Source organism: Erythrolamprus reginae, chromosome 3 (assembly GCF_031021105.1).
Source record: "Erythrolamprus reginae isolate rEryReg1 chromosome 3, rEryReg1.hap1, whole genome shotgun sequence".
NCBI lineage: Eukaryota > Metazoa > Chordata > Lepidosauria > Squamata > Dipsadidae > Erythrolamprus > Erythrolamprus reginae.
In genome coordinates this window covers 64,929,927-64,956,266 of record NC_091952.1, presented here as the reverse complement: position 1 = coordinate 64,956,266, position 26,340 = coordinate 64,929,927, and the positions used below count along the sequence as shown (strand labels likewise).

Genomic DNA, 26,340 nt, shown 5'->3' with positions numbered 1-26,340 from the left:
TCTTGACTATATTTAGCTATTTTTCTGCCTTAGTGTATACATATATGAGCCTAACCTATTCTTAATTTATAGTTCAATTTAGTGCAAATAAAGAACATGAGCTCATGCAGTAACCACATTAAGTGAATTGTGTCAACACAGCCATTAAGAAGCCCTAAATCTTATTTGATAGGTCAAATTACTTAGTTTCATGGGGAAAAAATCACACTTTGCCCAGAGGTAAGTAATGGAAAAATTAGAAGGCCCTTCGTTCCATGTCATCAAAACAGCATAATTGAAAGCTCTCAAGCTATATCTAACTTAAATTAATGTTATCAGTAGATAATCCAAAGCTCAGAATACAGAATGCATTATGTCTGTGATAGACCGATTCAGAACGTGAGGAGCTAATAGAATTATATAATACATGTTGACTCCTACTTTGTTTCATGATCTAATGCTGACTATGGAATCTGTTGCTAACTGGTCTTTCCATTACTAAAGAACACATTCACAACACGAGTTCTGTCCTTGGTGACAAATAAAGAGATTTAATACAAAATTCAAAACAAGCAACATTTAAATTCCTTCTCATTTTTTCCTGTAACTGTTATAATATCAACCAAAAAAGGACATTTCACTATATTTTAATCTGCTTTTATTTCAGGAACTGATTACAGAAATGAACTATTCTAAGTTATGCCAGGCTATTGGATAACAACTATTCTACATCTAAATGGATTCTCTGGCCTACTAGAACTTTTAATATTTACCTATAGTGGTCATAAGAGGTTTTGACTACTTATTTGTGATAGAACATTATCAGGTAAAACAAAAGGTCTAATATATTTCTGATCTTTTTTTGTTGAATTTTGTTATAAAATTGTCACCGGAAGGGAATTATTGGGGGGGGGGGGGAGCAATTATGAAGAAACAAAAGATTAATTATATCCTTTTCTAACAACTGTAAATGAATTCTATTTAATAAATAGGATTGATAGTTTATTTATCATTTTTTTATACTGCCCATCTCACTTGTATAACTCTGGATTATTTATGAATAAAGCACAAAATCATATAAAAGCCAGAGTTAAAAACAACATTTAAAAAAGGACTAAAATGAAGTTGAAAAGAATAGTTGTAAAGTTAAAAAACCAGGCCCAGAATTGCATGCCACTCTTAAATCTCCATGCCAACTGGCAGAATCTTGACATTCCTCTAGCAAGCTTGGAGAGAAGGGGCTGATCTTGCCTTTTAGGGCAAGATATCCCATATGGCAGGGGTAATGGCAGGGAAGGCTCTCTTTCTGGCTCCCAGCTGTCGAAATTATTTAACCAATGGGGTCCACAACATACCCTTGCTGCCTGTCCAGGTGGAATATGTCAGTGAAATAGAGATGAGGTAGTTCATCGGGTAACCTGGTTCCAGGCCACAAAGGGCTTTAAAGGTGATAGTCAACACCTTGAACTGCACCTGGAAGTAAACTGGCACCCAATGCACTTCACACAGCAGATCTATTATATGTGCATTATATTCCCAAACTGCTCACCCAGCCACATTTAAAATCAGCTGCAGGTTATAGCTACTTCTCAAGGGTAGCCCTATGTGGAGTGCATTGCAGTAGTCAATAAAGGAGGTGTTTGGCTGTGGGTTCTGGCTCCCAAGGTTCTGGCTCCCAAAGACAATTCCATCTCTCCATCCATCATTCAGGGGAGGGAGTTTTGACCCCCCACAGAGAGGGTCCACAACTTGGGAGTCCTCCTAGATCCACAGCTAAGGCTAGAACAACATCTCTTGACTGTGGCTAGGGGGACTTTTGCACAGGTTTGCCTGGTGCACCAATTGCGGGGCTATTTGGACAGGGAGTCACTCACTCACACCCTCATTACCTCTAGGCTCGATTAATGCAAAGCACTCTACTTGAGGCTACCCTTGAAGAACGTTCAGATACTGCAACTAGTCTAGCATGCAGCCGCAAGAGCTGTGTTGGGCGTACCCAGATAGTCCCACATTAATCTAGCACTCTGTGAGCTGCACTGGCTGCCTATTGGTCTCCGAACACAATTCAAGGTGTTGGATATCACTTATATGGCATTGGACCAGATTATTTACGAGATCATTTTCTGCCTCACACATCCCAGTGACTGGTTAGGTTGCACAGAGTCAGCCTCCTCCGGGCCCCATTGGCCAAACAATGCTGACTGGCGAGTCCATGGGGGAGAGCCTTTTCTGTTATGGGCCCAGTCCTCTGGAAACAACTCCGTCCAGAGGTCGGCATCGCTTCCACTCTCCTTGCTTTTGAAAGGCATTAAAAACACATCTATGCCGGCAGGCCCGAGGACCGTGAGCAAAAGCTTCGATCCGGCCACTTGTATGAAGGAGGAACGATTGTCTGTTTTATTGTGGGTTTTTAGTATTTTTAATGTTTTAATAATATTTATTATCATTGTATTTATTTTTATTCTTGTGAGTCATCCTGAGTCCGTGAGGAGAAGGGTGGCCAATAGATAGACAGATAGAGAGATGGATGGATGGATGGATGGATGGATGGATGGACGGACGGACGGACGGACAGACAGACAAACAAATAGTGACTGAAAGAATGGTAAAGAAACATCTATTATTCCATTTCCTGCAAAACCAAACAGGACTGATTAAATATGAATGTATTTAAACCTGCCCATAAGCATCTCTGCACATAGTGGATAAGGAAGTCATTTTGAATTCTGTGATTGCAAGAAAATACAGTTATATCACAGAAGCAAGTTGAGGTAGGTAGACTACTATCTCGTTATTTTTCTTTTTTCAGGCAACACACCTCTTGACCTCTGCAGGTGATTTTATCTACTGAGACAGGTGAGCCAAGTGTTTCAATAATTTCTTCTTCTCTCCTTGGCACTATTTCTGCAAGATTAAACACCTTGTCAGCTGCAAGTGTCAATCTGCCATCAAATGTCTATCTCTGTCAAGGTCATAGACAGTTCAGTATTACAGAAGGAAACTTGGAGGTGACTTATTACCTTCCCATCAAAAGTCCAGTATACCTGCAGGCCACTGGAAATTCTATAACTTCTATATTATTTGTTTCTACCCAGTTGTTCTTTCAACAAAACTTGCAGGAAAATAATAGGAAATGAGAAAGATCATCCTATCCTCTGACACAATGGGACATAACACATTCTTTTTCATCAAGAGAAATTTTTAAGGAGATGAAGCAAGAACAAGGTGAGGTTGATGGATGGGGCAGAAAAAAGTAAGTAGAACTCTCTCTCACACACACACAGAGATAGAGAGAGAGAGAGAGAGAGAGAGACGCACACACAAGCACAGTATGGTATAGAACTCCTTGGTGACAGAGGATAATTTTCCAAATTCATGTAAGAATTTGGTCATGCAAGACTATCAATAGCTACTCATTCAGAAGGCTTTCTCTTATATTCTACCGTATACAGTATTCAAAGCAAGATGCCTTTCACTTGCTACTTGTTGCAATACTCATAGTCAGATCATAAACTTCTTATAGACATCTTATGGCATTTATTATAGCGGAACAACTGATAGGTCATAACAATAGCTAACTCCATTAGATCAGTCTTGTTTTATAATATAAAAAAAGGGATTTACATTTTCACATTTTCGTTTTAGTCAAAACCTGTCCCTAAGGTGAGGACTAAAGAAGGTTCTTGGATGAGAAGTGAAACATTTTCAAGGAATACCCCCAAAAAGTCCAGTTGCCTTTTGGAAAAGCACTTTGGGGGACAACCATGACTGGATGATTGAGAATCTCCATAGACATTGTCAAGAGCTGTTTACCTAGAAAAAACTGTAAACAGTTATGGGAAATTTTACTTCCCCTTTCATAAATAAATGTGATTAGGTTGAGAAAACAGTATGGAATATAGACAAAATAGGATAGCTGCCCATAACTACACCTATACACACTTTATATATTCATATTTGTGTGTCTCTCTGTGTGTGTATACATATAGTACAGAGAGAGAGAGAGAGAGAGAGAGAGAGAATGTACAAACACATTAATACACTGCACTACATTACTCCTTTAGTTTAAAAAAATGCTTCTTTTCAAAAAGGAGTTTCCATTTCCATTTCTCTCGTAATGTATCTACACCAGTGGGCAGCAGCAATAAGACACATTTTCCATATGCCTCATCAATAAGGAAGGTTGTTAAAGCCCATGAACCAAAACAGTAAAGACAATGAAAAATTCTCTTCTTCCCCCCTCGACCTTTCCCTATTTGGGTGCCTCATCCATCTGCTGAAGGTCAGTCAATACAGCCAGATGTTCCCAGATCCTCCAGGCATTTGAAATGTGAGCCTCCGTCCTTGAGCAATTCATAGAAATGCTTATCACATGAATGAATAATGTGGGCATTATAATCTGCATATAGAGTAGCCAATTCACAGCTCCCATGGGGACATCCAGGCTGAAAAGATACAGGTTCCAAGGCAACACACTACTTGTTATCCTTCAATTCATATGGGTCCTGCCAAATCATATCAATGACATTACAGTCACTGGCCCTAGTTCCACTCTCTCTTCTTCCATATATTTGAAAATATGAAAATCTCTCCAGAAACCTAGTTCTCCATTTTAAGTGGAGGCTATCTCTCATTGCCTCGCATGGGAATAACAGAAATTCAGAATAGTTTAGCCTAAACATAAAACAGGAAAGAGCTATAGTATAGTTAAACACATGGCAATACTATGAAGAGAATGTTGAAGAGTATTCAGGAACTACAGGTGGTACAGAACACAGTGGCATCGACAGTTCTGGAAGCCCTTCAGGTGGCACATCTGTCACTGCTGTTATGTGAGTTGCACTGGCTACCTGTTTGATTCTGGATCCAATTCAAGGAGTTGGTCAACACCTTTAAGAGCTTTTATGGCATGGGTTCAAGGTATATGAGGGGCCACCTTACCCTAATGAACTGACTCATCCCACTTGTTCCAGTAGAAATAGCCTACTATCAAGCCTGAATCTGACCTGGCTGTGGCTGGTCTGTTTTCATTGGGGATTTTGTTTCTATCATGGGTTTTCCTCACATGACTTCAGGCTGACCCTGTTTGGAGTTGAAAGGGAAGAGTAGAAGTGGATGGAGTTTTCAGCCAAAACAGCATAGCTCTCTTATGAGTCAGATACATTCCAATTGCTGGCTGGCCAGAGGAGGAGAAGTTGCCAAGCAACCAGTCATTATCCCTATTGGACATTGTGATATATTGTTTTGGGAAACTTTTACTTTAAATGAGGTGGAAAGCGTGGGAACCCTCAATACTGGCTTTTCACCAGTTTGTGCCAAAATGATACATTTGAATAAACTTGCTCTTTGAGGAAATCGGTTGCCTCATAATTTTGTTTGCAATGGGAACATTAAATGGAATCTGACACCTACTTCACATAGTGTTGGCCAAATCCTTTGGCTGAATTTCAGCTGGTGGGGTCCAGGAGAGGAACCTTTTCTCGTGTGGCCCCTATCCTCTGGAATATTCTCCCATCAGAGGTAAGATCAGCTCCCATACTCCTTGACCTTCTAGAAAAGATGTTGGTTCTTACTTTTTCTGATAATCGAAGAAAGAGTCTAGGATAGATTACTCTAACCCCATGACTCTATGGATTGGGTTGAGTTTTCTGAGCTCCACCTCCCTGATGATGTTTCCTCAGTTGACAACAAGTCTGAAGCGAATGGCACAAGCTTTCAATAAGCTTCCAGAATCTACAAGCTGTGTCCAGACAACACCTGAGAACCCTGCAGAAACACGAAAATCAAATCCCACAGAAGCCAGCCAAACCAGACCCAAGCATGGGACTGGACTCTTCCTTTGGTTCTCAGAAAAAGTGTGCATCAGGTAAAAACCAATGCCCTTTTCCCCTTATATCAAAGGAAGAATCCAGGATGGGACATACCAAAGGTAAGGAGTCCAGTACGGTGGGCAAATACTTATTCACAGTTCTTCAGCTCCTCATATATCCACTGCAGCACTTGCCGCCTGCATGCCACATCAGCCAAAACAAACGAGTCAATGAGATAGTGATGGATGAATGGATCGACCAATATCCATGTCGTCATCTGGTAAACTTCCTCAACTGTGTAAACCAGGCAACAGTCATAACCGCACTTCTGGTCGAATGTGCCATCAGCCCTTGTGGCACGGGAAGAGACTGACTGATAAGCATCAATGATACAGGCCCAAAGCCACCGACCAAGGGTGGAAATCTTGTTGCCAAGTGACAAAGGTCAAAAGGACACAAACAAGGCCTCTGTCTTCCTGAAGGGGGCAGTTCTGTGAGTGTAGATGTGAAGGGCCTCCTCATGTCCAAAGTGTGCCACTGGATTTCCAACCTGTGGCACAGATCCAGACAGAAATTGAGTAAAATTAACTCCAGGGGCCTGATGGAAGATGGAAATTACCTTGGGCAGGAACACTGGATCCAGCTGCAGAACCTCCCTATCTGCGTGGAAGGTGCATCGACAATGATGCCAGCTATGAGATTTGCCTCACTGAAGTGATGGCCACCAAGAATAGCACTTTCCACAGAAGTTGTAGGCAAATCTCCTGCAAGGGTTCAAATGAAGGCTTAGTTAGAGCCTGCAAGACCAGGGTCAAATCCCAAGTAGGACAGTGGTGAATGGGCAGAGGTCTGAGATTAAAGGCCCCACACAATAAAAAGCCTTATGCCTGGACACCTCCTCAGATAACCTGTGATGCCCCACTGAAGAGTGCCGATCTAAGACCTCCTCTGCCCTTGCAAACTTATTTTTTAACAAGAAGGCTGACTTACGCAAAAAGCCACTGCTCCTGCACTGGTGGAACAAGGAGTATGGCAGCGCCAGGAATCCCTCCTCCCACAGTAGTGGTATAATCGCTTGGGGCCTCAAAGATTGGATAGTGCAGACAAGACCTGCTAAATCAGCAGAAGGCCACCAATAATTAGCACTGCAGGTGAGCCTCAAACCCAGTACAGCGATCCAGAGTCCCAAATCAGAAGCTGGCTGCCCAATGGGGACGATACACAGCCCAGTTGGACAACCAGTTGGTAAAGGGGTTTGCAAAAAACAATGAATCGCTAACTATAGGGCATGTGCAAAACTTACCATAAGTTGGTTTGTTTGTTTATTGGATTTACATGCCGCCCCACTCTAAGGACTCTTGCTGCCTCAGATGACTCCATGCAGAAAATTTTTAACAAAATGGCAACTGCTCCAAAACAATAACAACCAAAACCCAAAATGATGTTTGCACCAAAAAGAGGGCCATAAACAGAAAATTTGCAGCCTTTAGCGACTTTGAGGCAATGTAGCGTTTACGCTCAAATGCAGCAGGCAGCTAAGCAACAAGGCAAGACTAAATCTGCAAAAAAAATGGCAGCACACCAGCAATAGCCAGGCTGGATCATACCAGAGAAACCACATGTAAGGGGTCAGAGAACGCGAGGCAGCCCGTCCCAATACAACTGGAACAATCCCAATACCGCTAAAGTCACAGTTTTAAAGGCAAATGGTGGCATCAACAAGCAGAGCCAACCGTGTCAGACAAATGGCCCAATAATGGAACAGGGCAAAGATATTACAAAACCCCATTCCTCAGTATCAAGCAAGTCAAGAAAATAGCCCACTCGGAGGCCTGAAGGCAGCACGAGGCAGGCACGCACAGATAAGATGATCAATCCAGGCAGGTAACACAAAACAAAATGTCGTCCCAAATGGAATGAAGGAAAAATCAAATGAAAATAAAATAAAATCAAAAGTCAGGGAAGGTCCAGAATGGATTAATTGTCCAAAATCAATTGAACAACCCCAAACTTATAGGAGCTGATAGTAAAGTGTCCATAAGCTGAGGACTGAGTTGAACGACTGAGGAAATGTCATCAGGGAGGTGGATCCTCAGAAACTTCAACCCATTCTATTGAGCTATGAGGATAGGGTAACCCATCCTGGACTTCCATATGAGGGGAAAAGAGCCTAAAAAATTGCCTCTGCCATTTGGTCTGGAGCACTAACAGGGGCCTCCTACATTGGGGTATCTGTTAGATGGAGAAGATTCTCACCCCCAGGATGCCCATCATCTTGGCTCTTAACTTAATCTGTTATTCTACTTTTAATTGTTTTAGGACTTTTTAAGCCTACAGTATTAGTGAAATGGGCAGCATAGAAATGTAATAAATGAATAAACAAACAATAGTCCAGTTCTATTCTATAATGTAAGGGCCAAAGATTGCATCGAAGCCTAACTGCAGTTGTTCGGTCTGCCTCTCACTTACAATAGTCTATGCCCAACAGTGTTCAATACATTTGCAGTCAGATATTTTTGGCTTTTGTTCTTTAAGATACTGACTGAACAAGATACAGTGAAAATCTGTAGATTAGCCTCCAGTAGGAAAAAAAAATTCCCCTAGCTCCTATTCCCTGGCCTTCAGGAGCATTCATCTGTGTCTTGTGGCATCTCCATCTGCCCTACACTGTTTTGGGAATATATGTTATTGGCTGTGTATTTGAATGTTCTGTCATGAATTCAGTGACTGGGATCACACCTCAAGCTACTGCATAAGATACAATGGGTCACTGAACAAGCTGCAATAGTCAAGCATCATATTTAAGCTATAAATAATGGTCTGAGGAATTACCATTATATATTTGGAAGATCATATATGCCTAAACTTTCCCGCTCTGTAGGCATCTGGGTTTCTAGAATGAAATCACTATTCAACTTTGGGGTCTCACCTACAGTATTTTTCATATACAAAACAGAGGCTTTCTACAATGCTTTTATTATATCTTTTGTTATCTCACACTTTAAACATATAATGAAATTGTTTATGTTTTGCTTAACTATCCAGAATAATTAAGAGTCAGGCAACACATAAATTTCATCACCATCATCATCAACAACAACATCATCATCACATCAACATCTGTGATCAACCATTAAAAAATCTGCCTATCTCAGGTCCCTGAGAAGGACTCAACAGATGGATGAAAATGCCAAATCAAATCTAAACATCTGTTTGATTGTATGACCATCATAATAAGTGATGTCTTGGCTCACAACACAAAACATTTATATGTGGTTGGAAAAAAATGTGGATAATTGATATGGCAATACTAGAGATCAGTAGAATAAAAGACAAAGAATTACAGAAAATAATAAAAGTATCTGAAAATTGTAGCTGGAAGTTTTTGGCATAAACAAGCAATGGTGGTCCCAAGGATTATCGCCATGCGCCATGCTAAAAAAAATCTTGAATGGCACTTAGAAAATCTGTATTGGAAATGTTCCATTTGCCAATCTGAAAATGCCACACTGCTTGGATCTGCATATATTCTTCACTGATGTGTTTGAAGGCTACACCAAAACAGCTGTGATTTCATATCATTGTGCAGGTAATAATAATAATCTAACCATCATTATAACTTGATTAGAAAGAAAAAAACCCACTAAGTAGTATATGTGAATGCTTTTATCTATACATGCATTAATCTATACATGCATTATATATGTGGCTAGACCACTTACTTAAGCAGAGTGCTCCATGATGATTTTAGCTTTTATTTGAGTCTTGGCAGTGATATAGTTGATTGATCAGTTATGGGTAGGTCTCCTTAATGGATAGTTATTTCCTGACAGGCAGAATATATAACAGCTGTATATTTTATGTTAAGATTGTTTTCTGCATCTTTGGCTTCTTTCCTTAAACCCCACATTTGATATCTGTTTCCATCCAATGAATACCAAGATGCTGGTATTCAACTAAAAAAAAAATGTTCTCCTGGAAAGTATATCCAAATAGGAAAGATCCACATTTTAGCCTGATTGTCCATTTTCATTTTGGTAACTTCGTACAAGTACAGTTACAACAACATTCATTTACCAGAATAAAGGACCTAACTTATTAAGTCCATCTATCAAGAAACACATTAAAAACCACAGAACTCTTTCTAAGTTGCTGAGGTCTGGTTCAAATATTTTCTAAATCAAAAATATGTAGTTCTGGTTTGTCATATTGCATAAATCCAGGCACTGTACTTTATTAAACATGGCTTATAGTTTATTTATTATGTTGTATAAATCCAATAAACCAAAATGAAAGAAACCGTGGCTTAATAAATAAGTACACCTGGTGAAAAGGAAAACAGGATTAATCTGCCTAGCCTTGGATCATTCAATAATATTAAAACTACAACCTTGGTTTCTGTCCTTCATTCCCCTTCAAAGAAATATGAATAAAAGTCATGCTGTAAGACTCAGCAACTAAAGCCAAAACATGCAGGGAGCCATTCACATGACTTTTGTCTGCAACTCTTTTAAACAGTCTTCTCCAATAGTCATGAAGCTGCCCTCCACAACATGCAATTCTGGAAAAGGATATACTGTACAGTGGTACCTCTACTTAAGAACGCCTCTACTTAAGAACTTTTCTAGATAAGAACCAGGTGTTCAAGGTTATTTTGCCTCCTCTTAAAACCCATTTTCTAGTTATGAACCCAAGCCCAGAAAAATTTCCCAGGAAATTTGAGAGCAGCACCAAGGCCCGGTCAGTTTCCTGCCATTCCCCCTTTAATCCCGGCCATCTCGGCTTTTCTGGGCTGCCAGAGGAGCCTTTCCATCGCGCTTAAAGAGGCTTTGGCAGTCCAGAGCGAACAAAGCATTTTCCTTTCTCTGGGAGCTTGGAGAGGGAATAAATCTCTGCCAGCGCCCAGAGAAAAGAAATGCTCCCTTCACTCTGGGCAGCGACTGTCCTCTTCCTTTTCTTCCTCCTCCTCCTCCCACCCAAATTCCGAGCTTTTATTTCTTTCCTAATGGGTTTGCATGCATTATTTGCTTTTACATTGATTCCTATGGGAAAAATTCCTTCTACTTACAAACTTTTCTACTTAAGAACCTGGTTACTGGACGAATTAAGTTCTTAAGTAGAGGTACCACTGTACTTTGATTTAAGGAGTATCACACAGGTGATATATGTTTGCAACCTAGAACAATCCAAAACACCTTTTCCCTTCCAAATTCAAAGCACTCCTTAACTTAATGTTGATGAGCTCCTCTGGGTTCCTTCTAGAGAACCTTATATTTTCTATATCTCTTCCTCACAGTAAAAACGCAATCAGACAAAACATGATAGATCCCCTTCCTTGGAGTATAATGCCAGCGAGAGCACTATTGAAATGTAGTCAACAAATAAGGTCAGCAAGTCATGGAGTCATGTCTACAAACAAAACAAATGCAGTTCATGGCAGTGCCAGGTAAGGGACTAAAGAGGTTGTGGTGGAATGCTAAAGAAGCACAAGGCTTTCAGTGCACTTTCTACCACAATTATTATTTCCTAAACTCCTTGTGGTTTACTTTTACTACAACTACCTGTGAATCTACTTATGATTCACTTGTGAATCTATTTGTGAGTCACTTCCACTAAATTCCTGCAGCAAGGAATTACAATTTTATAACTTTTTTTTGTAATTTCAGTGTTTTTCCTTCAACAATTTAGCAAGAGCACTGCTAACACTACTGTCAGGCACTGATAGATTGCATTATCAAAATAAAAGAAGCTACATTGTTTTACATAGGAGATCAGGGTACAAAGGCTAATGGTTACAAAGCAATGAACTAATTTAAGCCAATGTGCATACACACCACTGCATCTTTGGTTCATTCAATTCCTAATCCTATTGTTTTTCTTTCTTTCTTTCTTTCTTTCTTTCTTTCTTTCTTTCTTTCTTTCTTTCTTGTCATGACAGTGAACTACATGAACCAGAATTGCTGCAGGAATTTAGTAGAAGTAAATTTAAAAAATTAAGGAAATAATCATTCTAATAGAAACATTTCATTTAAAAAAAAAACATGGTCTAAAATAAATTGGCTTTTTATTTTATTTCCACTCCTGTCTCTAGGAGCACTTGTAAAAAATAAACCTCTACTTACTGCCAGGCCTTTTAAACAACTCTACCTAGTAGACAAAATGCTAATGAAAATCTTCCTATCATCCTAAATTTTACAGCATCAATCATGCTTTGGCATCACTCTAAATTACAACAATAAAGAGTATTTTGGTCTGTCCTTCAAAATTACTCAGAAATTACAGCTGGTACTGTATGCAGGAGATCGAGCCTTTAAGAGTGTTTCTCAATTTGCCCAAGTACAACCACTACTACAAAAGTCTCAGTGATTATCAATTAATTTCTGGTTATGATTTAAGCTGTTGTTGTCTCTTTTAATTCTAAAGTCCTACAACATTTTAGTTTCTTTATTTCCTATTACTTTGTCTACTTTGTGATCACACAATTCTTGCTTGCTGGAAAACAGTGTTTCTTGCAGATATTTCAATGCACCATTTTTGTCATGAAGTTGTTTTTAATCAGTCTGTGCAATCTTCTTGCAGCAGCTAACTAAATGATCAGCTTATTTGCAAATGCATCATTTGCTGTTGGTTGCAATCTTCTCAGTACTTGTTTTATATGCATTATACTCAGAGGTGGGCTCCTGCCCGGAGGGGAGGATGCAGTGGGGTAGGAAAAATGGAGCTCCATCCCAGAGCACCCAATTTGCACTGAAAGATGTTGAAAGAAAATGCAGGGCATCCTGCATAAGCCACGGTCACAGTGTGGTAGTAAAGATTTTGGTAGCCCTTCACTGATTATACTTAATGTTTAGTCTTATGCAGCAAGAAATTGCCCCTCTTGTCTCTTTCTTCAGCTTTCCTTCTTTTAGCCATTGTTGTTCTTATTTATTTTGCCTACCAGTTTTTTTATGTGCTGGCTATATAATACTTTTACTTGCTACGTCTCTTTTCTATTCTTTACTGGACTTTCTTATAGGTCAGTTTGATCTCTTTGGTATTTAGAAAGCTTTCATGGTATACTAGCATCTTCCCCTCTGTCCTTCAGATGCCTTTTTTCTTCTTTAACTGCCTGATGTAGTTGCGATATTCTAGGCTTACATATGCTTCTTGGTAAACAGAGTCAGTCAACATGACTACATGAATGAAAGGGCATGATTCATTGTCATTATTTTTCTGACATTTCTATCCCAGGTTGTTAGTTCTTTTTGAGTTCAGTTTACCTTTTCAAATACATAACTGGAATTTCCCAGATATTAACTTCCTTGATAGTATTTTCTCCACTGAGTTTAGAGTTCAAGACCTTCTTCACCCTTTCTTCTCAACTTCAGTGTTCTTGGTGTTGTCAATCTGAAGGATGTCCATGTGTCTGTAATGATCTTCATCCAAATTCTTGATATCATTACTGTAGGGCCATAATGGCGAACCTATGACATATGGGCCAAACTTAGTGCACCAGCTCAGCTCTGCCACACACGCACACCACCTCCCACAGACCAGCTGGTTTTGGGGTCTCTGCTGTGCATGTGCAAATGGTGAGGCATATGGGGAGATGCGTGAACATGCACATGTGATCACACATCAGTGATGGATTCGAGGAGTTGACTGACAACGAGTCAGTTGAGGTGACTGGGGCCCGACCTTATCCATCTGTTTGCTGGATCCGTGTCTCTCCTGGCTGGTTTCAGCTAGCAGGGAGGTGACTCGGAGCTGGGTCCAGGAGATTGTCAATGCTTCTTTGGGGAAGTGGTCCTTCCCAGCTCCCTACAAGGAGGCACATGTGCGCCCCCTCTTCAAGAAGCCTTCCTTGGACCCAGCCATTCTCAACAACTATTGTCCAATCTCTAACCTTCCCTTTATGGGGAAGGTTGTTGAGAAGGTGGTGGCGCTTGGAAGAAGCCAATTATCTAGGCCCTCAACAGTTGGGTTTCAGGCCCGGCTACAGCACGGAAACTGCTTTGGTCACATTGATGGATGATCTCTGGCAGGCCCAAGACAGGGGTTTATCCTCTGTCGTGGTGCTTTTTGACCTCTCAGCAGCTTTCAATACCATCGATCATGGTATCCTTCTGCACCGGCTGGAGGGGTTGGGAGTGAGAGGCACGTTTCTACTCCTACTTCTCCGGTTGGTCGCAGTCGGTGTTAGTGGGGGGTCAGAGGTCGACCTCTAGGTTTCTCCCTTGTGGGTGCCTCAGGGGTCAGTCCTCCCCCCCCCTGCTATTTAATATCTTCATGAAACCACTGGGTGAGATCATCCAGAGGCATGGGGTAAGGTATCATCAGTACGCTGATGATACCCAGCTGTACATCTCCACCCCATGTCCAGTCAACAAAACAGTGGAAGTGATGATCCGGTGCATGGAGGCTGTTATGGTCTGGATGGGTGTCAACAGACTCAAACTCAACCCACCACCACTACCAGTCTGTAGAACCAGACTGAACCAGTAACAACCCACCCTGTCACATGCACAGGGGGTTGCACAGCTGGGAGTCACGCAGGGGGTGTTACGCATGCATTGCATTATGGGTGTGCGGGTATATATGCTTGCTTTCATGCATGCGCTTTTAGTACTCAGCATCGAAAAGGTTAGTCACCACTGCCATAAGGCATCTTGATTCCCTCAATTTTCATTATTTCCCTCCTGTTGATGGTAATATTTGTCCCATCCAAATCCCATTTCAATATCATTGCTACAACCATTCAGCTGGTGCTTACATTTAATATTACAGTAATGGCATCTTTTAATACTTGGGTTAGCTGGTTTTGGGGGGAATGTAACAAATTTAAATGCTGATAATCCTATTCTATTGTTTTTTGGTGTTAAACACAATCAGTTATTATTTGTTTCAATTCTTGTTGCCTAGTTGGTGGGCTCTGTTCTTTCTGATGAGAAAGCAGAGGTTTAGGAATGAAAACAGTTCAACAGCAATGCTGGCTTCCTCTGCTACCAATTCCCCCTGCTTTGCCTTTATGGTCTGGACTATTTCTAGCAAAGTTTCAATTTCTTTGCTCTAGGTAGACCTGTGCAGTACTTCCTTTCATATCATAAATCAACACTGATCTGCTAGTCTCTTCTCTGTTATTTCTGATTCTGGATGTTGTTCTTTTCAAAATGGGTGCATTCTTTTTAGATATCCTCTTCTCTTGGCTTTGTAATAGCAAATAATCACTCTTTTCTTAATATAATTATTGGTAATCTGGTTTGTGTTAGAATGTTTTATTTTTATTCTGTTTTGGTGCTATTTAAAGGCAAGCGATGGCTCACCTTTTTGGCGCCGAGTACCAAAAGTCTGTGCCTGCATGCATGAAAGCAAGCACCTGCACCTGCACACCCATAATGTATTGCATGCATGTGAACCCCCTGTGCATCCTGCCCACATACACATATGCATGTGTGACACCCATGTGCACCATGCCCCTTCATGCATCCCCGCAGGCATAGCAGAAACCCCAAAACTACGGTAGCTGGCCAGTGGGAGGTACATGCGCATGCGCGATGTAATTGAGGTGAGGCGACAGTTCACATGTCCACAAAAAGGGCTCTGCGTGCCACCTGTGGCACATGTGCCATAGGTTTGCCATCATGGTTATAGGCTGTAGGTGGAATGTTTTGGTAACTGAACAGCATATAAACTGCAATAAATAAAATTAACTTCTGATGCATCTCAAAAATATATGTTGACAAAACCCCATTGACAAGAGAGAGTGAAATCAGTCTAGCCTGGACCAAGGAAATTCAGCAGCCACTGAATGCTGAATGTTAGTGGGCCAAATCAAGTTAATGGTGAATAAATGGAATAGAACATCAGGAAGGAAATCATGTCTGAATGATTGGCTGAACCTCCTAAACAAAAACATCTTAGCTATTAAAAGTTTGTACTGTGAGAAAAGTGCTCAAAGTGGAATCAAGAAAGAGCCTTGTCATATAAATTAATGACACATCATGTGATATAAAGTTTTCCTATGTAAGGAAAACTCACTGAGAGTACCTGTACAAGAGCATATCTGGATCCTTGTAGAGGTCCTATCATTAATTTCTGCCTTATATGTATTCACTTATTCAGGTCACTTTAATTTGTGCCTTATATGTATTCACTTATTCAAGTCACATGAATTGATTACTTTAACTTCAGAGCATTTTCAGAATCTGATCCATTACATAACTATGAAACTGAATCCTTTGGAAATTCTGAGATAAACTAGTAAGTAATTGGATTTATGTATTACATAACCTATTTGATAGGTTTAGGTTCATATATGCAAGCCACAGTGGCTTATAAACTAAGATAAATTGTATATGCTCTTTCCTTCAGTTATGTGGCGTTCAGGAAAGTTTTAAAAGAAATCATGGTTTTGGCCATCACAGCACTTGAATATTTTGCATGATTTAATTTTCAGCTAAATGTAATCCAGATATTTTTCTTCCAGTTCAACATTAATGTTTGCAATAGAAATGACTGAACTTCTCTTCAGTTTCATGGTTTACACAGTCCAAGTTCTCTCCCCAATATTTCTGGGTTTCTAATGCAGCAATAAAGAACATTTGGCAGAAATGGATTTAAGTTGAACAACTGGAAGAGCATTTACATAAATGGATTAGGAGCATATAACTGTGAAGAAGAGATTTAACATTACTCCATAAATGGCATGAGATCAGCATTAATTTATTATATTTAGAAAGAATCTCCCTAATGGAAGTTTAAAAATTAATCATTTCCTGTGATTTTTAAGAAATGCCCTTACTAGCAAATGCAGTAAATTTATTTTTATCATTGTTTGATCAAAAGCAAAGAATCTAATTCTCCGTCAGGCCTTCAATGAGTGATGTCATATTTCCCTATATAGTATTTGTATTTCCATGGAATACTGTAGTTTCCAACCATTAGTTTCAACCAACTGATGAAAAAAAGATATTAATAATTAAAGTAAATACAATATCAATATCACTCAGACTTATATACTGCTTTGCAGCGCTTTACCGCCCTGAAAAATTACTAAGTCAGCATATTGGTCCTAGAAATCCTGAATCCTCATTTTAATGACTTTGGAAGGATGGTAGGCTGAGTCAAACTTGAGCTAGTGAGACTTGAACTGCCAAACTGAGAGCAGCCAGCAGTACTGCTGTGCCACCACACTCACAGTACATCCTTCTGTATAACACCTGCATTTATGAAGCACATCATATGTTTCCTTGTAAGTTTGTCTTCTATGCAAAGACAGTAACTTCAATAAGTGGCAAAACAAGTGTCATCAGACATATGATTATAAGTTGAAAATGAGTGCTAAAAACAAAGCTTTTATCTCAAATTTTCTATCTTATTTAAGTCTACCTTACAAAGCTTTAAAAGTGTTTCTTCTCTACAACCAAATGGTCCAGAACTGTTTAATTGAAAAGAAATGTAGATCCTGGCTCCCCTTCAAGAGAGAGAGGGAGAAAAATTCAGTCGATGTAAGAATGCTAGTTTGCTAAGTGATATAAACATAGTATAAAATTCTTCCAAACAAGTAGATTTATTAGGTGTTACAATAAACAAAAAAAAATGTCAGGAAACCTGTGATTTAATTTCAGTCACATAATTCTACTCATTTCTCAAAATACATGAGATGAAAGGCTGAAGTTTTCAAGTATTAATTTGTAGTTGTTAATTCTAGTTTAAAGACATATTTTTCTTGTAAAAGGCCTAAATAAAAATATTTATCTAAAAATGAATATACAATTAAGAAGTAACCAAAAACTCTGCTATTAAATCCAGTCAGGAAAACTCTAACAAGCCTGATCATCCTCTAAAATCTTTATAGAATTAACAAAAACCCTCTGAAATCTGTAAAATGTTTTTTTGTTTATGTTATTATTTATTTTAACTAAGGTATAATGAAATCCAATTTTAGCATGTTTTCCCTAGTAATTAAGCCACTGGGTAGTGGACAAGCTGTACTTGAAGTATACCTCAGTTATTTTTCCTCCCCTTCTCTTCCCTCCCCAAAATCCAGTTTTAGTTAATAATAAATCTATTTGAAAAGTTAATGAAGATACAAAACCGATATTTTTGAACTTACCTAAAATGAATTACTAGAGAAAATGGCAACTGATAAACAATACCTAATTGGTTGAGGAATAATAATAATATTCACTCACAAATGTCAATGCAAAACTTTCCTGACATATAACAATTCCTAAAGTTTAAATTTAGATTTTTGCCAAAAAGATTGGGTTTTTTTAATTATGTAACCTTACACATAGGACATAGCATTGTAAGAAAAGACAAAAAGGGCAAAGTAGAACTGTCTGTTAGGAACATTAGAGTCCTTCTTTGTCCCACATTTTCTTTTTCAGGATGGACAACCAAATGTAAATGGAAAACACTAAGTAAGGCATGCATGACAGAATAGGATAAATCTTGTTTTGTTTTCCATCAGCCAGTACTCAGAGCTATATTGCTTCCAATACTGTAGGTAATATACAATAGACTGCATATTAATAACTTTTCTCTCTCGGGAATTTGTGAACTAGTTGTGTACTAGTTGAAATGGTATACGGGAATTACTTTCGATGGGCCGGTGGGCAGGAGCGGGGGAGATTCTACTCAGTGAATGATCAGGTAAGAAAGGACATAGTCTTTTACAGAAATTCAAAAAGGAACTTCTCTAACCTCTTGGGTTGAAAATAAGATGTGGGGGATTTGTGATATCAAAATTGCAAGATTCTATCAATGCAGCTTTACAATAAAGTAGAATGAGCTAATCTGGCCGTGCGTCCCTATATGGTCCACCTGGGAAGGTTGACATCAATTGATAGGAAATCCTTTTTAAAGTCAGCTATGTCCATCACTTTTTCATGTAATCACAAATTACACAATTTAACTATGACCTTCAAATTTCTAGGTTCTATCATATCTTAAGACCTAAAATGGTCACCTAACATCAAAACATCATTAAAAAAAAAGCATAAACAAAGAATAGTCTTTCTGCACTAACTCAGGCAGCTCAAACTGCCCATGAAGCTGCTGATACAATTCAGCAGAGGAATCATTGAGTCTATCATCTTCACCTCTATAACTGTCTGGCTTGGTTCTGCAACCCAACAAGGACAAGAAAGACAAACAGACTTCAGGAGATAATCAGAACTGCAGAAAAACAATTACTGCCATCCTGCCTTCCATTGAGGATCTGTATACTGCACAAGTCAAAAAGAGGATTGTGAAAATATTTACAGACCTCTCACATCCTGGATATAAATTGTTTCAACTCCTACCTTCAAAACGTCACTACAGAGCACTGCACACCAAGGACAACTAGACACAAGAACAGTTTTTCCCCCCCCGAACACCATCACTCTGCTAACAAATAATTCCCTCACCACTGTCAAAATATTCACTGCATTACTATTACTATTAGTTTTTTCTCATCGTTCCTATCACCTATCTGCTCCCACTTATGACTGTATGACTGTAACTTGTTGCTTGTATTCTTATCCTTACGATTTATATTAATATTGATTGTTTCCTGATTGCTTATTTGAACCCTATGACAATCATTAAGTGTTGTACCTCAGGATTCTTGACAAATGTATCTTTTCTTTTATGTACACCTGAGAGTATATGCACCAAAGACAAATTCCTTGTGTGTCCAACTACACTTGGCCAATAAAGAATTCTATTCTATTCTATTCTATTCTATTCTGTTTTCTCTGCATATGAAAAGGTAAAGATGTCCTTAAGTCAAACTTGATTCCTGGTGATTACATGGACACAAGCATGATGGGGTTCTTTTTTCCACTTTTTGATCTAGCAAAACTTCTTGGCATTCCTTGGCAGTCTTTTAAATGCTAACCAGACCCCAGATAAGTTCAGCTAGGTTCTGCCATCTACTGAAACTTGTATCAGAATTACTCAAATTGCTAAGAAGATGCAGCAGACATCTTTGTCAACATTTAGCTTTCTGTTAAGAAAGGAGCAAAAAAGAGTACTTTCTATTCATCTGATAAAATTGCCAAACTTTAATTTTTACTTTTTTAAAAAAAATAAATGTTTTAATATTACATCTTATAATAACTGTTATATAAATTTTAAGATTAGTTTAAAAATAAAATAGACTTTTCCAATCGCAAATTAGGCCACTGAATCAAAGAATGCTTAAAAGGAAAGCCAAAAGTTGAGCAACACGCTCAATTATGGTGCTGAAAAGAAATCCCCGAACTTAATGTGAATTAAAGGTAAGGGTTTTAGCTTTATTCTTTAACTCTAACAGCACATCTTGACTCTAAACAACTATTCTTTATTGGAATCCAGTTGTTAAATAACAGGGTCTAAGGGAGGGAGGGAGGGAGGGAGGGAGGGAGGGAGGGAGGGAGGAAGGAAGGAAGGAAGGAAGGAAGGAAGGAAGGAAGGAAGGAAGGAAGGAAGGAAGTTCATCCCCTGTATTAGGGAACTTATTTGTGTGGGGAAAATAGAAGTACTGTAGTGGGAAGAAAGATACAAGTCCTTCAGCAATTAGTATTATAAATTTCAGATTTACAGTGTGTAATACAAAAATCATTCAGATTCCTATTCTTCGCATTGCCCCCTAAAATATTAATCATTAGATTTTGAGAAACTATCAAACAATTAGTGATGATAAGAGGTACCTCTTGGAAATATAAAGTAAAAGTGAATGATGGTAATAAATTACCATCATTCACTTTTACTTTATACTTCCAAGGGATACCTTTGTTATGTAGCAAGAAGCTTAAGGGTTTTATAACACAGTAGCCAGCACTGAATTGTTTCCATTAAAATCTGGCCATTAAATTGCATTTGTCTAAGTTAATAATGCATCCATTTTTGGCAATTGTTTATACAAATTAAAGCAAATTCCTGAGATCCAGTTTTTCTCTAACAAATAGTGCTGAACATTCCTTGCTAAAAAGAAAAAAGAAGTTGGTAATAGTCCAGCATATTACATGCTATTTACCCTGTAAATTGGAAATATTGATGCAAAATTTCAAATCACAATCAAAAATCCTTTGTACCTTGTTCTTTCAGCACAAGAGTCCAATATTATTCTGTGCTTACCTTACTAATCTAGCTGCCTTTGTTAATTCTGAATAATACCAATTTCAGAAAAGCTCTTATATGTCTTATTTGAGCCAATTTGCTAGCTCAGGGATTCTCTCAGACATTGACCCAATTAAATAGATAAAGAGTGGGAACAGCCCTTGCTGTTTTAAGAACGGAATGAAATTCTGCAAGGTAATAATTGTATTGCCAGCATTCTCATGAAAACACTGGTCAGCAGAGGAGCTCATCTGCCAACTGTCATTTTTGGGGGGTGATTTTACTGCAAGAGCATCTATTTCCTCACAGCTAGAAGGAATACTGTAGTAAAAAGAAATGAAAAAAAATGCTTTCATCAGATGATCCAATGCAATTATGTCCAGGAGTGAGCCTTCCACTAAAAGCTATAGGGTGTGACAAAGAATCTTGTCACTTTTTAAAATCTAACACATGTAAACAATCATATTAGAATGAAGATTTGGACTTGGATCTTTTTATGTCAATCAATGTCTTCACAAATGTAGTTTACTCACATCCTTCGGAAAGTTTAATTTTTTTCCAAAAGGTCTCCCACAGAAACTGTTAATGGTCCATGATGTTGTTGGATCGACTCTTTCCAGAACAATAAATTCCAGAACAACATAAAAATGAAGTAGAAAGTATAATTTAGAAAAGTCACGCGGTTTACTTCAGACCCAATGAAACAATGACTTATCCAACAAGAAACTAGGTGTCCACATCTTAGCTAGCAGAAGTGTACTAGGCTATGCCTTTACCCTAAGAACAGCTATCAATACAAATGGCAGGCCCCATCGAGGGGAAACAATTCATACCACCATGCTGCAGTCACCATTTCAAAAACAATTGCTTGCTTCCTTAAAGCTGTGACCATAGTATCTGCTACAGTGCCTGTGATTCGACTGTAATGAGATTCCACTGCAATAGCAACATTGCTAATTCAAAGCATATATGACACTCATTGTGTCAAGAGTCCGAGGGACAAATATTTCTTCCATTGGTCCCCAACATGCAGTATTATATTTTCAAGAGATATCCATCCTCAATCCATTTGATGGCATAGGTCCAATAAATAAATAAATTTTCAAAAGATATCCATCCTCAATCCATTTGATGGCATCCGTCAGGTATCGAAGCGATGATACAACACTTGTCTTTATTATAATACTTCAGTAGAGCACAGGTTGCATGATATCCTAAGGCCATTTCTCCACTAACAACCTTTAAGCCCTTTCACAGCATCGTCCAGCCATCACTATAGTGGTATAAAGCCTGTTCTTCATTGTTATCAGTGCTACAACGAAGTCACAAGTAAGGGAATGAAGTAAGTATCAGTTCTGGAGCTGGCATCCATCAGCTGGGAATGGGGGGGGGGGGTTGTCCATCCTACTCCACCCCTTAGAAAGAAGCCCTGCAAGTATTCCAAGGCTGACAGTCAGCCACACCTCACAGCTTCGCTGCCAGACTTCAAGGGAGCTACCAGCCTCCCTGACTCCAGCACTTGAGACAGGAATGCTCCGCTGTGCTTTTTTCCCAAGGAGCCAAGAGACCCAAAAGGCTGCAAAGAGCATCCTGTTCCCCCCATCTTTTTTAAAAATTTATTTACCTGTATCTCTGCCCTCTGATTCTCCAAACCCTTCCCTTTATCTCCAGGGGAGAAAATTAAAGCTGAGGGAAAAGACCACCCTAAACCTATCACTGTGTGGATGATTATTATCGGGGTGAGGGAGAAGGGTCAGGTGAGATTTACTTTGACGGGAGAGTTTGTTTTGACTTTGCACCTCCGCCATTTTTTATCGAGCTCTCCCTCTCCACCACCACCACCACCACCCCAAAAAAACCACCCTCGGACCCCAACGAGCACCCGTTGTCGCAGGCAAAATGGAGTTTTTGCCTGTCACTCCCGGGCAGAGCTGACCTGCCCTGCCCTGCCGAACGCGGCATGCGAACTCTAACGGGAGAGCCAGGAGAACGGGAGCCTCGCCGTCGTCCAACCTTTATAAGCAAACGGAGAAAACACTCGCCTTCTTTAAACAAAAAACAAAAAACCGGACGCCGCCGGTGCCGAATCCCGGAGCCGGGGCAAGTAGTTCGCTCTGCCTCGGACGACCCGGCTTTTTCAAGTCCTCGAAGCGAGAAAGTAACCCGGGGGGGGGGGGGGGGGGGGGGGCTTTCCGAAATCTTGATCACGAAGGCTCTTCCTTTGGAGAGGGCAGACCGGGCAAACCCGGCTTGGATTGTCAAGTCCGGAGGGGCGGCTGAAGGTCTGCGAAGGGACACACACACACATTCACACACACACATTCACACACACACACACACACACACACCACCGGCCACACTCTACGGGAGACCAAGGGCAAACTTTACTAGCTCCGATGCGGCGCCTCAGCCTCTGGCAGCGCTTCCTTGCCCCCTACCCCTCCCCGTCACCCCCGACTCCAGTCCCGTCGGCGTCCCGGCCACTTACTTTACCTTTGGCGCGCCTTCACAGCCGCTCCGCCGGCGCGTCCTTGCGGCGGGCTACTACGCCGCTCCCCATTCTCGTCTCTCCCAGCGTGATGCGTGCCGGGCGGGCGGGCCGTCCGGGATTCGTCCGCCACAGCTGAGATTCAGCAGCGCAGGCACGTGCCCGGGCCTTTTCGGCTGTGCCGCCAGGAAACGGCTGGCATCGCCTCGTCTTCGTCCCTCTGGCGGGGCTTTGCCCGGTTCTGCCACTCCGCCCGCTCCGGCAACACGCGCGCGGCTTTCGGAGGAGGCGGAGGCGCGGCGCGGCAGCAGGCTTGCCCGTGCGTTGCTCGCCGCCAAGCTTGAGCTCCGGGCTCCTCGGCGGGGCTGCCGGGGAAGGAGAAGAGAGCTCAAGGAAGGGCTGCAACGACCCCCAGAGCCCGAAGAAAGGATTGCGTTTCGATATTTTTGGTCCCCCGCTTGCTCGCCTTACTTATTGTCGACCCTTATTTTTTGTTGTTGTTTTGTTTTGTTTTGCAGTCGAGAGATCAAAACGCGACTTTGAACGGGATCTTCCCCCAGGGAACTCTGTCTGGTAACCGGCTGCTTTCTCTGCCTGAAACTAGAGGCATTTCCGTGGAATTCTTTTCTCTTCGGCGGCAGACAGCATTCGTGGGCTTTCCGTTTGCAAAAGGCACGCGGCGCACGGAAAGTCAACGGGAGAACGTCTGCAGATGATAAGGGAGGCTTCCCCTCCTTATTGAGTTTATCTGCGTTCAGCGAATCAAGCCCATAACATATTGGGAACGAGAGCCCTGCAATATAAATTTTCTCCCGTGAGCACAAACTGATTTCTTCCTTAAATCATCCCTAATGTATGGCATAGCTAATCGGAAAATTGCGTTTCAGTTCCTAGCCTAGCTTTATGCCAATGTTGAGTGTTAAACTTATTACTGGCATTACTACCGGAATTATGTGCCTATTCTGATCAATAAGTAGGAGAAAGATTGAATTTCAAAGGAGTGGAATTGGTTAGGCCCACCAGGGCCACCATCAGGAATTTTGGGGCTCCATACAGCCTAAGTGTCTGGGGCCCCCCCCCCGCCATTTTAAAACTATTTTAAGTCGCCAAGCCACTCCATCCCCCGGGGATCATTTCCCGCTTCACGCCAAGCGAGGCGGTCCCATAGGCCAGTGTTTCCCAACCTTGGCAACTTGAAGATATCTGGACTTTAACTCCCATAATTCCCCAGCCAGAAAATGCTGGCTGGGGAATTCTGGGAGTTGAAGTCCAGATATCTTCAAGTTGTCAAGGTTGGGAAGCACTGCCATAGGCTATTTCAGGAACTGGGTTAAGCCGATTGTGTGGACTCGTCCAGGAGAAAGAAAGAAGCGGGAGTGACAAGGGAAAGAAAGATCCTGGCATCGGTCAGGCGGAGCTAGGCTTATTTACGGCTCATTGGCACTTCTCCCTTCTTGTTGACAAAACCATGTGCTTTCTAGCGAGGGGAGAGGGGAGGGGGATCCCACACCCGGCAGCCACCCGAGAGGAGCTGGAAAGGACGAGGGGAGAGAAAAAGCAGGGTACCAGCAGTCAGGCGGGTGTCTTGAGGGGGCACTCCCATCTGGAAGGAAGGGAAGAAAGGCGAGGGCGAGCTTTGAAGGAAGGAAGGAAGGAAGGAAGGAAGGAAGGAAGGAAGGAAGGAATGGTAAAAGGGGCGATCAAGAGAGGAATGGGTGAATGAATGGACGGAGGGTGGGAAGGAGGGAAGGAAAGAGGGAAGGGACAGGAACAGAGGAAGGTTGCAAAGGAAGCAAGGAAAGGTGTGAAAGGAGAGAGTAAGAGAGGAAGGAGTGAAAGAAGGGAGTGAGGGAGGAAAGAAGGGAGGAAGGAGAAGGAAAGCAAGAAATGGAGGGAGGGAAGGAAAGAAAGAAAGGGGGAAGGGACAGGAACAGAGGAAGGAAGCAAGGAAACTTATGAAAGGGGAGAGTAAGAGAGGAAGGACTGAAGGGAGGGAGGGAGGGAAGAAGGTAGGAAGGAGAAAGAAAAGAAGAAATAGAGGAAGGGAAGGTAAAAGAGAAAGAAAAAGAGAAAGAAAGAGAAAGAAAGAAAGAGAATGAAAGAGAAATAAAAAGAGAGAGGGGGAATGAAAGAAATGGAAGGAGGGAAGGAAGGAGAGAAAGAAAGAGGAAGAAAGAAAGCAAGAGAAAGAAAAAAGAATGAAAGCAAGAGAGAAAGAGAGAAAAAGAAACGAAAGAAAGAGAGGAAAGAAAGAGAATGAAAGAGAAATAAAAAGAGAGGGGGAATGAAAGAAATGGAAAGAGGGAAGGAAGGAGAGAAAGAAAGAGAAAGAAAGAAAGCAAGATAAAGAAAAAAGAATGAAAGAGCAAGAGAGAAATAGAGAAAGAAAGAAAAAGAAACGAAAGAAGTTGTGATTTTGACTATGCCGGCTCATTCCCTCCCCCGCTCCCCACAAACCACCTACCCCTCTACTGCACGAGGGAAGCGCCCGAGGTGCCGGGTTCTTCCCTTTCTCCCTCGCCCGCATCCTTGCCGCGGTGACTCACCAGGAGAAGGCTGGAGACCCACGCAGCTCCTCGGGGGGCCTTGCGGAAGGCGGCGGCGGAAGACCCCATGGCCGGCGCTGGATGCGAGGAAGGATGCTTTCTGCGCGGGCGGAGGCCGAGAGCTGAAAAGGGCGCGCCTTGCCCACCCTCGCCGGAAGAGCTGCCCATCTAGCAGTCCCGGTGTCCCATTACCCGGCAGGGGATGATGGGCAAGGGACGCCTCGGGGAAGGAGGGCAGAGCGGGAAGGGAAGGAGGGGGCTGGTGGGGGTTTAGGAAAGGGGAGCCCGCCGGGCACGAGGGAACGCTGGCCGCGCGGGGCTCCGAGGCCAGCCTTGCAGCTCCTCGGCGGGAGGAGCCGAAAGCCACCGGGAGAGGACTGGGCTCAGCAGGAGAAGCGCTGCCCCCCCCCCATTATTCAATTTTCTCGGGCCCGGTACGCCCTTCCCA

General features: G+C 41.4%; 1 protein-coding gene across 4 annotated transcripts in view; it reads right to left on the bottom strand.

Moving 5' to 3' along the window:
- The window catches only part of TAFA3 (TAFA chemokine like family member 3), a 112,661-nt gene extending 88,966 nt beyond the window's left edge, over nt 1-23,695 (bottom strand). Inside the window, exon 1 of one of the 4 annotated variants that reach the window (XM_070745634.1) lies at nt 23,352-23,695. The gene's annotated coding sequence lies outside the window, so the exon portion shown is untranslated. Of the gene's footprint in view, nt 1-21,391; nt 21,471-22,794; nt 22,899-23,346 lie in introns of those variants that run through there. The other 3 variants (XM_070745635.1, XM_070745638.1, XM_070745637.1) reach the window with 3 other exon arrangements.
- Nucleotides 23,696-26,340: the final 2,645 nt, after the last annotated feature.